The 12,773-nt window shown below is 45.9% G+C and overlaps 1 long non-coding RNA gene across 1 annotated transcript; it reads right to left on the bottom strand.

Moving 5' to 3' along the window:
- Nucleotides 1-7,194: 7,194 nt before the first annotated feature.
- Nucleotides 7,195-12,170, bottom strand: LOC148045283 (uncharacterized). The gene is made up of 2 exons (XR_015696629.1): nucleotides 12,020-12,170; nucleotides 7,195-7,249 (listed from the first exon to the last, which is right to left on the bottom strand). It is a non-coding gene; the product is annotated as an uncharacterized LOC148045283 (long non-coding RNA).
- Nucleotides 12,171-12,773: the final 603 nt, after the last annotated feature.

Here is a 12,773-nt window from a genome sequence, read left to right as displayed (position 1 = left end):
GGAGGACCTATCAATCTGTTATCCCAGAACCAGCCAGTTGAAACTACAAAGAAAGTTTAGGCTAAACATGTAGAGGAATTTCCTAACTATGAACTGTCAGCCAGTGGAACAGGCTGCCACATGAAATGGAGCATTCTCCTTCATTGCTAGTCTTTAATCAGAAGCTGGACAGTACTACCTCTCTCACCATGTTACTGAATACAACTCCCAACAGCCCTAGAAAGAGCAGCCAATGGTGAGGCATGCTGGGAGAAGTAGTTCAGCAGCAGCTAAAAAATCCACAGGTCAACTGTTCTTGTTTAAATGACACTTGCTTTAAATTATGCGCATGTCGTTTCAAATGTGAAGACCCTTAACATCAATAACCAGCTTTCAAATGAGATCTGCTCATAATCTGGCATCCAGATCTGGTTCATAGATTGTGTAACAAGTCAGATTCCTTTAAATAGCATCTCTAAATAACATGACTGCTTTAAGCAGAATAACAGCATTAAAAGAGAGTCTTCCAGTCAGAGGTGGTATTCAGCCAGTTCTGACAGGCTCTGGAGAACCGGTAGTGGAAATTTTGAGTAGCTCAGAGAACTGGCAAATAGGCTGGCCTCGCGCCCGTTGCCTCCCATCTGATCTTCTTTTGTTGCCCTGAACAGGAGAACGAAGCTGGAAAGCAGGTTAGTGGGGTGGGGAGGGAATGGGGATTTTTCAGTATCCTTGCCCTGCCATGCCCACACAGCCACAGCCACCAAGCCACGCCCACACACTCACCAAGCCACTGGTAGTACAAATTTTTTAATCCCACCACTGCTTCTAATCCAATCCTCTGCTCAAGTTAGAGGCTCCATTCCATTTCAGCCAAACGATTGTCCAATCTGTTCTTAAGAACCTCCAGGGTTGGAGCACCCACAATTTCTGGAGGCAAGTCATTCCACTGATTAATGTCAGTAAATGTTTATTTAATTTAAGATTGGATCTCTCCTTGATTAATTTCCATCCATTGCATTTTGTTCTGCCTTCAGGTGCTTTGCTCCTCTCCTCTTTGTGGCAGCCTCTCAAATATTAGACGACTGCTATCAGGTCACCCTTATCAATGGTGGGATTCAGCCAGTATTCGGGAGAACCGGCTGTTAACTTTCAAAGCAGTTCGGAGAACCGATTGTTGGAAGAAATCTCCTTTTGTTTTTTTCCACTTTACAGGGCTAATCCTGTAAGGAAGGCAGGAAGGAAACATTCTGATGTTGTTTCTAGCCTCATTTTTATTGCCCTGCTTACAGAAACTGCCCTTATTACATTGTAACACTTAGATGACACGGCCATCGACATGCATGATGTTGAGTTGGCCACGCCCACACAGTAAGTCCTTGTTTTCATTAAACAATGCCTGTTCTTGTAACCGTTCTTCACCTGTTTTAGCCTCCAGTCTGCTAATCATCTTTGTTGCTTTTCTCTATACTCTTTTCTAAAGTCACAACATCTGGAGAAGGCCAGATAATTCTAATCTTCACAGCTGTCATAGAATTGTGAACATCTAGGTACAGATTCTCATTCTCACTTCAGCTATTCTTTTATGGCTTATCACCAATTGATATCTCAGAGCAATTTAGTTTTGTTACCGTGTTACTTTATTACTTTAAAGCAAGGGTCTTCAACCTTGGCAACTTGAAGCTTGGCGGACGTCAACTCCCAGAATTCCGGCGGGGAAATTCTGGGGGTTGAAGTCCGCCAGGCTTCAAGTTGCCAAGGTTGAAGACCCTTGCTGTAAACAGCCGTCCAATAAGTTGCATGCAGTGAACGGGCAGCACCTTATCAATAGTTAGTTCTTGCTTAACAGCCGCCGTCTTTAAACTAAAACCAAACTTTGAATGAAATTGCCCTCTTTTAAACTAAATTTGTTTATCAGTGGTTGCATGACTTCTGTCGTTGCTACATACCAACAGTGTCAAACTCAAAGCCCGCAGGCTGGATCCAGCCCGCAGGGTGCTTAGATTTAGCCACCCCGGAAACAGTGAAGGACCAGCCCATGGTGCCTCTGCCAGCGAAAACGGAGCTCGCGAGAACTGCGGGTGACCCCCCCCCTTCTGAAGCTCCATTTTCGCTGGCGGAGGGTTGCAGGAGGCCGTCCCAGCCGAAAACAGAGCTCAGGAGCCCGTTTTCACTGGCAGAGCACTCAAGCCACCACAGATTCCCCACCACCAGTGGTGGGTTGCTTATCCCGTTCCAACCGGTTCGGTTGGAACAGGGCTGGCGGCGTCCTCGTGCACGTGTGTAGTTCACGTATGCGTCGTAGCGCCTGCGTGATGCTCCAGCTGCTCGCGGAGAATCGCGCAGGTGCTGTATGTGCCATCCAGCTGCCCGCGGAGAATCGCGCAGGTGCTGTATGTGCCATGCCCCTGCGTGGAAGCGCAGAAGCCTTCAAAGACCGGTAAGGAGTGTGGGCGGGCGGGCCCTTCGCCATTCCCGGAAGTTACTTACTTCCAGGTTCGCTGACCAACCGGTTTGCGGGGACCGCCGCGAACCGGTTGAAACCCACCCCTGCCCCCCACCCAATACAAGTGATATCAAGCTGGTCATGCCACCCCTGGACACTCACCCCCACCTCCGAGGCCAAGCACAACCTTGATGAGGCCCTCAATGAAATGGAGTTTGACACCCCTGCTATATGCTAGACAATAAGCAAATAATAAATAAACAAAACAGTCTTCTTTAGGACTGAAGTTATAACTGGTCCTCACACTTACAACCATCGCTATGTCATGTGATTGAAATTCAGGCGCTTTGAAACTGGCAGACTTTTTATAGGCAGTCCTCAACTTACAGACATTTGCTTAGCAGTGCTGGAAGCTACGGTGGCACTGAAAAAAGTGACTTTGACCATTCTTCACACTTATGACCATCATTCCCCAAAGACATGTGAACAAAATTCAGGCACTGGAAACTGGCATGTATTTATGACGGTTGTAGCATCCTGGGGTCATGTGAACATTATTTGCAACCTTCCCAGGAAGCATCTGACAAGCAAAGCGAAAGGGGTAAGCTGAATTCATTTAACAATCACCTGGCTGTCAATCAAAGACTACCTGTGTGATGTTTCAGCATCCCACCGTCACTGGATCACCATTTGTGATCTTTGCAAGATCACAAGCAGAGTCTTTTGCCTCTGTGACATCTCACTTAATATCTGAGTCGCTGAGTTGCCAGTCCCAATTGTCGCTGTTAAGCAAAGATTACCTCTCCCCATCAGTGGTGGGATTCAAAATTTTTTACTACCGGTTCTGTGGGAATGGTATGGCTTGGTGGACATGGCAGGGCGAGGATATTACAAAATCCCCATTCCCTCCCCACTCCAGGGCAAGGATACTGTAAAATCTCCATTTACACCCCACTCCAGGGCAAGGATACTGTAAAATCCCCATTCCTCCCCACTCCAGGGCTGTAATACTGTAAAATCTCCATTACCTCACCACTCCAGGGCAAGGATACTGTAAAATCTCCATTACCTCACTACTCCAGGGCAAGGATACTGTAAAATCTCCATTACCTCACCACTCCAGGGCAAGGATACTGTAAAATCCCCATTCCTCCGCACTCCAGGGCAAGGATACTGCAAAATCCCCATTCCCTCCCCACTCCAGGGCAAGGATACTGCAAAATCCCCATTCCCTCCCCACTCCAGGGCAAGGATACTGCAAAATCCCCATTCCCTCCCCACTCCAGGGCAAGGATACTGCAAAAACCCCATTCCCTCCCCACTCCAGGGCAAGGATAAAATAAAATTTCCATTTCCATCCCATCCCACTAACCTGCTTTCTGTGTAGGGCAACAGAAGAAGACTCAGCCGATAAGCTGAGACGCCGATAAGCTGGGACTCGGGAGGCAGCGAATAGATGGGGGCAGAGCCAGCCAGAGGAGGTATTTGCTGGTTCTCCAAACTACTCAAAATTTCTGCTACCGGTTTGCCAGAACCAGTCAGAACTGGCTGAATACCGCCTCTGCTTGCCATGCAAAGGCAGCCTACAGATGGGGCACTGGGTGCCAGCGAAGGCGTTTCGGTTTTTATAGCATCCTCCCTTCAACCCACACAGCCCAGCATCCATTACGCAGGGACTCACACAGTAAACAAAGCACCGATAATTCTTGCCACCAACTGGGGAGGAATGACGTTCGTTTGCATCACCGCAAAACTCATTCATACAAAACCTTTGGCAACAGACCTTAATGGAACAGAAATATCTCTTCCTACAAGGGAAAGTGGGCGTACAAAGAACAGAGGACTTTGAAGTTTAACTCCACCGTTGGATTACTTGTTAACTACCTTTTTTTTTAATGCAGCAAATAGAGGACATATCAGTTGCTTGCAAATAGATTTGTAGAAATTTAAAAATCGTGGCCCTCTCTTGCAGGGGAGGGTGGAATCTATTATTACTGTAATACATCTATCAGTATTCAAATAGGCGAGGAAAATATAGGAATACGTGTTTTTGCCTTTTGCTTTTTTTAATGCAGATTTTTAAATGCTCTGTGTAGTTTTCTTTTCTCTTTGTATTTATTTTATTTTAATTTTTTTTATTTTGGCCTTTTATTTTTCTGAATAAAATACAGGTTGTCCTTGACTTACAACAGTTGTTGTAAGTTGTTGCTGACCATGCAAAGTTACAACAGCACCAAAAAAGTGACTTGTAACCATTTTTCACCATTGTTCTGCCTTCAGGTGCTTTGGAGAATAAATTGCCACTCTCCATTTTGTGGCAGCCTCTCAAATATTGGAACACTGCTATCAGGTCACCCCAAGGGTGGATTTCTCACCCCGTTCCAACCGGTTCGGTTGGAACGGGGCCGCCGGCGTCCTCGTGCACGCGCGCGGTGCACACATGCGTACTAGCGTCTGCGCGACGCTCCAGCTGCTCCTGGAGGATCGTGCAGGTGCTGTATGCGTCCTGCGCATGCGTAGAACTCGTCAAAACCGGGTAAGGACCGTGGGCGGGCGCGCGCGCCCTTCGCCGTTCCCGGAAGTTACTTACTTCCGGGTTCGCTGACCAACTGGTTCGCAGGGACCGCCGCGAACCGGTTGAAACCCACCCCTGGGTCACCCTATCAGTGGTGGGATTCAGCCAGTTGGCACCTATTCGGGACAACCGGCTGTTAACTTTCTAAGTAGTTCAGAGAACCGGTTGTTGGAATAAATCTCCTTTTGTTTTTTTTCCCATTTTCCAGGGCTAATCCTGTTAGGAAGGCAGGAAGGAAACATTCTGGTGTTCTTTCTAGCCTCATCTTTATTGCCCTGCTTTCAGAAACTGCCTCTCCAGTTAACCCTTATTACATTGTAACACTTAGATGACATGGCCATCGACGTGCATGATGTTGAGTTGGCCACGCCCAAACGGTAAGTCCTTCTTTTCATTAAACAATGCCTGTTCTTGTAACCGTTCTTCACCTGTTTTAGCCTCCAGTCTGCTAATCATCTTTGTTGCTTTTCTCTATACTCTTTTCTAGAGTCGCAACATCTGGAGAAGGCCAGATAATTCTAATCTTCACAGGTGTCATAGAATTGTGAACATCTAGGTACAGATTCTCATTCTCACTTCAGCTATTCTTTTAGGGCTTATCACCAATTGATATCTCAGAGCAATTTAGTGTTGTTACCGTGTTACTTTATTACTTTAAAGCAAGGGTCTTCAACCTTGGCAACTTGAAGCCTGGCGGACTTCAACTCCCAGAATTCCCCCAACACCTGTTTTTTCAGACCTATGACCATTGCATCAATCTCCATGGTCACATGATCAAAATTCAGACTCTTGAAACCTGACTCATATTTATGACGGTTGCAGTGTCCTGGGGGGGAGGGTGTCACGTGATCCTCTTTTGCGACCTTCCGACAAGCAAAGTCAATAGGGAAGCCAGATTCTTTTTTTCTTCTTATTATTTTTTTAAATTATTTTATACACATAAACACATCAACAGAACACATAAGCACATTAACAAAAATAACCATATAACTTAAAACCAACATAGGAACAATAAGTTCCATCATATATCATACAGCAGTTCCGAATCAGTTTCTTTGCAGTTAGCGTTTTCTCTTCTATACATTTCTATCTTGCGTTCATAATCTCGTTATTCATTATCCATTTTTATATAAATTTCTTTATTTATTTATACTTAGCTACTTATGATCAAGTATTGTTTACCTATATTGTGCTTTATATTTTTACTGTCATTTATTCTCTTGCATACAGTTCTAGGTATACATTCACATAGTTATTCTTTTTCTTTGCTATTCTTATATTATTATTACTCCATTTAAAAGGATATAAGGTGTAATTTGGAATGTATTGTTTACCATCCTTCACACCTGCTATGACACCACCTTATTTTCCCTTTCTTTTCTTTTCTCCCTCCCTTCCTTCTCTACTTCCTTCCTTCCTCCTCTCCTTCCCCTTCTTCCCTCCCTTACTTCTCCCCTACTCCTACCTTTGTCTTCTCCTTGGGGAAGCCAGATTGACTTAACAACCACCTTACTAACTTAACACATGCAGTGATTCACTTAACAATCACTTGAAAGGTCATAAAACAGGGCAAAACTCATTTAACAAATGTCTCGCTTACCGACAAAAGTTTTGGGTCATAAGTCAAGGATTACCTGTAAAACCGTACGCAAACAGGCATCCATGCAACAGAAATATTTCTTCCTACAAGGGAAAGTGGATGCACAAAGAAGCATTTGGTAATGCTTCTTTGTGAGCCGAGGTGGTGCAGTGGTTAAATGCAGCACTGCAGGCTACTTCAGCTGACTGCAGTTCTGCAGTTCGGCTGTTCAAATCTCACCGGCTCAGGGTTGACTCAGCCTTCCATCCTTCCGAGGTGGGTAAAATGAGGACCCGGATTGTTGTTGGGGGCAATATGCTGACTCTGTAAACCGCTTAGAGAGGGCTGAAAGCCCTATGAAGCGGTATATAAGTCTAACTGCTATTGCCAAATGCTGGCTCCAAACTTCTAAACGTTTGGAAGGTTAGCAAACGAAAAGCAAATTAAAAGCAAATACGTTGCAAGGGAAATAGGACCCAGTCGTATTTATGTGGAAGGCCTGCAGGAGAGCAGTTTGTAAAGAAATGCAAGAGATAATACTATAAACCTGAGATATAATTCCTTGAAAAATTGGCAGGGAGGGAAATGGAAGATCCCTTTATAAAGAGGTGAGACTCACCTGGTCCTCTGTCTTGATTCTGACAGCTGCCAGAAAGGTAGCTCTTGAGAAGGCCTGTAAGGAAGACAGGACAATGGCTGTCTCTGCATGTGAAGGTTGCACAGACGTCTTGTGATCTAAGATGCCCTCAACTGACCTTTCCTTGGTGAATTTGTACACTCTTCCTTCGAAGCTATTAAAAGCAGCGATTCCCACCTTCTGGCCGGACGAGCCAAAAGCTCACTAAACATTATAGGAGGGAAAGAAAGCCTTTGTCCACATCCTGAATGTGCAATCCATCGATATCATGACACAACAGCAGGATTCCATCGTTGTTTTCTTGATGTGCAAATGAAGCACTTCACTTTCCTTTCTCTCTCTCATTCAATGCTGTTATTCTAATGCAGGGGTGTCAAACGCAATTTCATGGAGGGCCACATCCAAGTTGTGTTTGACCTCGGAGGGCCAGAGGGGGGGCGTGGCCAGGGACGTGGCCATGGTGGGCATGGAATGGACTCATGTTGGGGCACCTGTGGTGGCCAAGTGCTAAGGCAGGACTTCCCTGAGAACCTCCTTCACTCTCATTATAATCTTCCTTCCTTCCTTCTCTTCTTTTTCCTTCCCTCTTCATTCTCCTTTCTTCTTCCTTTCCCCTCTTTCCTTATTTTTCCTTCCTTGCTCTCTTCCCACCTTCCCATCTTTTTCTTTTGTCTTTCCCCTTTCCCTTCCTCCTTTCCTGTCCCTTCTTGCATGCTCAAATGCAAAAGGGGAAACATGCTTTATTTTTAATTTGTTTTGATAGCTTTCTGCCAGCAAAAACAGAGTCCATTATCGCTAGCAGAGGCACTGTGGGACAGTTCTTTGCTGTTTCCAGGCCGGCCCCGCGGGCTGGATCTAAGCTCCAGCTCCAGCCTTGAGTCTGACACCCTGTTCCAGTGCTACTGAGAAGATATACCCAATTAGAGGGCTGTTGCTATGGTGCTCAAAGTAATTTCCTTCTGTGGTTGCATTCACACAACACCAATACAGATCGTGTTTAGTGACCATTTAAAGTTATAACAGCAGTGGGGGGGAAAATCAGTCCTTGCACTTACAATCGTGGTAGCACACACACACACCACAGTCACATGATCAAAATTTGGGGCACTTGGCAACTTGTATTTACAAAGTTTTGGGGTCATGTGATCGCCATTGCCGACCTCTTCCCATAAGCGAAGTCAATGGGGGAAGTCATATTCGCTTAACAACAGCCTGATTCACTTAACAACTGCAGTGATTTGCTTAAGAGCCGAGGTGGCACAGTGGTTAAATGCAGCACTGCAGGCTACTTCAGCTGACTGCAGTTCTGCAGTTCGGCTGTTCAAATCTCACCGGCTCAAGGTTGACTCAGCCTTCCATCCTTCTGAGGTGGGTAAAATGAGGACCCGGATTGTTGTTGGGGGCAATATGCTGACTCTGTAAACCGCTTAGAGAGGGCTGAAAGCCCTATGAAGCGGTATGTAAGTCTAGCTGCTATTGCTATTGCTATTGCTAATAACCTTAGCAACAAAAGTCATAAAATTGGGCATGACTTACTTAACAACTGCCTTGCTTAACAACAGAAATACTAACCTAATGGTTGTTGTACGTCAAGGGCCACCTGTAATACGCTGGCTTGCTTCTTTACTTGTCAGCCTAAGATGTGAATGCCGCGTGGAAAGTCACTCCTACTAACTCAAATGCCTTGTTTGCTTCAGGGAATTAAAAATCTTGCTGGAAATGCTATGGATGAACCAAAACTTCCCACTCCCTTCTTTTAGGTTTAGGTTTAGGTTTTATTTGGATTTATAGGCCGCCCTTTTCCCTGAGGGGACTCAGGGCGGCTTACAATCATTAGGGAGGGGGTGCAATTGAAAACAAACAATATGTGAACAAAATAAATAACGTAATAAAAACACAACTTGCATTCAACATTCAACACTCGGGTGGGGCAAATTAGAGACTTATCCCCAGGACTGTTGGGATAGCCAGGTCTTAAGGGCTACGCGGAAGGCCTGGACGGTGGTGAGAGTGCGTATCTCGACGGGGAGATCGTTCCATAGGGTCGGAGCTGCAACAGAAAAGGCTCTCCTCCGTGTAGTCGCCAGTCGGCATTTTAACTATCAGGGCTGAGATTGCATTGTTTTTTGCTAATGCCAAACATAAATTGCATGTTCAGGTAACTGACCATTTCTTTGCATTTGATTTGTTATCCCAAAGGTGCTTTTTTCAAGAGGCAACTGGACTTTCTGGTTTTTCTCTAAAGACGTTTTGCTTCTCATCCAAGAAGCTTTTTCAGCTTCTGTTGAAGAGCTGAAGAAGCTTCTTGGATGAGAAGCAAAATGTCTTCAGAGAAAAACCAGAAACTCCAGTTGCCTCTTGAAAAAAGGACCTTTGGGACAACCATGACCTGGATGGCTGAGAATCTCCATAGACATTTGATTTATTAATTACCTGCTCTCAGGTGTTGATTACTACCAACCTGCCTTCCATTGAGGAGCTGTTTACTACACGAGTCAAAAAGAAGGCTGTGAAAATATTTGTAAACCCCTCACATCCTGGACATAAATTAAAACAATTCTTGTTTTAATTCTAATTGTTTCAACAATTCTTGTTTAAACAATTAAAACTCCTATCCTCAAAACGACGCTATAGAGCACTGCACACCAGAACAACTAGACACAAGGACAGTTTTTTTCCATCACTCTGCTCAACAAATAATTTCATAATTTCATCAACACTGTCAAACTATTTACTAAGTCTGCACTATTAATCTTCTCGTTGTTCCTATCATTTCTTCCCACTTATGACTGTAACTTTGTTGCTTGTATCCTTCCAATTTATATTGATTGTTTCCTAATATGATTTGATTGATTATTTGTACCCTATGACTATCATTAACTGTTGTACCTTATGATTCATGATGAATGTATCTTTTCTTTTTCTGTACACTGAGAGCATCTGCACCAAAGACAAATTCCTTGTGCGTTCAATCACATTTAGCCAATAAATAATTCTATTCTATTCTATTCCATTCTATTCTATTCTTTACATATAGATAGAATTTCTCATTCTTTGCATTTAGTGTCCTTAAGATAGAGCTTCCAAGCCGAGGTCACAGTTCTAGAAATGTACATAGATAGCTCCTTGAAATTTTATTGCAATAGAATAGAACTCATTTGCTAATACCTGGTCTGGTAATTAAGGCTTCGGAATAGAAAAGAGGAGACCAGGAATTCTAGACTTATCTTAGATACAAAAGCCAGGTGGGTGATTTTTTGGCCAGTTACTCTCTCTTAGCCCAATACCCCCCCACCCACAGGATTGTTGCTGTGGGGCAAATAGGAGGAGGAAGGTATATTCACTGCCTTGAATTTTTTATAAAAATAGTACAGACAAGATACAAATTAAAAATAATTACTTTCTTCTTCATCTTTTTTCTTAATTTAAGCAGACGATTCCCTTGTCATCTCCGCTCATCACTCTAGAGTCTAGGAGAGTATTTAATTGCGGTTAGGAGCAGCATTTTTTTTATGATTAATATTAAAAGAGAATTAGGAGAGGGGGATGCAATCAGACAGAAGTAGCATTCAGTTTTAGATATCTAATGAACCTTGGATCCACTCCCAGCATCTCCGCTCTTTCCCACCAGCTGCTCCAGTGCTCAGCTCGGCACCAGAAACAGCTGATGCCCTCTGTGTCGGGGCTCCCCCATCAGCCACACTGCCAATTCCCAAACCAAGGCAAAATTACACCCGGAAAGACGCTGCAGCGCTCATGGTAACACAATGCAACACAATACCGTAGAAGAATGTCGAAAAGGAAAAGGGTCTCTTTTGCTTGAGCAAGGTTTGTTTGTGGAATAAGCCTGGTTTCCCATCTCAGCTTCATTCACAAACCAGCAGCTTTGTGCAGACTTGAGAGCCAAGCTGACTGGGGGGCTTCTTGAGAGTTTTGGGGCAACTTAATTTAAAAGGGGATGCGGTGGCTCAGTGGCTAAGACGCTGAGCTTGTCAATCAGAAAAGTTGGCGGTTTGGCGGTTCGAATCCCTAGTGCCAGGTAACGGAGTGAGCTCCCATTACTTGTCCCAGCTTCTGCCAAACTAGCAGTTCGAAAGCAGGTAAAAATGTAAGTAGAAAAATAGGGACCACCTTTGGTGGGAAGGTAACACCTGTGCAGGTCAGCATTTAGTTATCCAGCCACATGACCACAGAGAGGTCTTCGGACAGTGCTGGCTCTTTGGCTTCGAAAGGGAGATGAGCAGTGCCCCCTAGAGTCAGGAACACTAGCACACATGTGCAGGGGAGCCTTTACCTTTAATTTTTTTAAAATATATATATATATTTATGCCTGCCCTGGCTTAGCCAAATGGGAGGAAACCTGGTTCTAGGCTCTGGTTACCCGGGTCATTCATTCTGGGCACGTCTGAAGGGGGGGGAGGGTTCAATCCCTTTCTGAATAAACCAGGATCGGGTCGAGACCGGATTGTTCCCAGAACCCGGGAGGTGCGGGGGGGGGGGGGGAGGATAAATCTCTTTCGGAATGAACCAGCAATCGGATCGGGACTGGATTGCTCCCAGAACCGGGTTCAGGTCCACAGCCTGGCGGCTCATCCCCGATCGTGGGGAGGCTGGAAGACTTGCGGGGACGCCTCGTGGAAGCGGAGAGCGAGAAGAGCCCGGGAGGCAGGCAGGGTAGGCAGGCTGGCTGGCTCCCTCGCATCCTCCCGCGCCTTTCTTTCTTTCCTTCGATGCCCGGGGACGCCTTCCTACCCTTCTGGGGCTCTGCCTTGCAACTCCTCCCGGGAGAAAGAAGAGGCTACTCACCGCCCACGACCCAGCCTTGCCCGCCGGGGCGTCCAGCGAGACCTAGTCGGCTCCTCTCTTGTCCTGCCCCGCCGGCTCGCCTGGCTGAAGAAGATGCTGAGGGAAACCTCAAGCGGGCATCGGACCCACTGGGCGCGCCGTCCTGCTGCCTCCTGGCCCCGCAGACAGAGAAGAGCCGCGCGGGGTGCCGAGGGGAGCCCAGCAGCCCTCCCTCCCTCCCTCCCTCCCCGCGTGGGGACCCGCCGCTGCCTCTTCCAGTGCAAAACCCACTGCAGCAGCAGCAGCAGCAGCAGCGACAGAACGCCTCCCGGTGCCCGGCCCACCTGCATGACGTCATGGGAGGCCTGTCAATCATTGGGCAGCCACCTGCTGTTAGCTCGGGCTGGTTGCAACCGGGGTGGAGGGCGGGGGCGATGAAGAGGGGCAGAAGAGAAGTGCTGGGGGCTGAATAGAATAACAAGGTTGGAAGGCACCTTGGAAGTCATCTAGTCCGACAACCTGCCCAAGCAAGAGACTCTATCATATCTGACAGAAGGCTGTCCGGTTTCTTGTCAGAACAGAATAACAGAGTTGGAAGGGACCTTGGAGGTCATCTAGTCCAGTGGTAATCAACCTGGTCCCTACCGCCCACTAGTGGGCGTTCCAGCTTTCATGGTGGGCGGTAAGGGTTTGCTGTAACTCTGCTTTATAAATTTTATAAAGTAAAGTTACTTCCCTACTTTATACATCATCATTACTGTGGAACCAGTAGAAA

This window comes from Thamnophis sirtalis, unplaced genomic scaffold (assembly GCF_051295495.1).
Source record: "Thamnophis sirtalis isolate CommonGarterSnake01/CBP01778 unplaced genomic scaffold, rThaSir2_p1.2 scaffold_5, whole genome shotgun sequence".
In the NCBI taxonomy this organism is placed as follows: Eukaryota; Metazoa; Chordata; class Lepidosauria; order Squamata; family Natricidae; genus Thamnophis; species Thamnophis sirtalis.
This window is presented reverse-complemented; position numbering and strand designations above follow the sequence as displayed.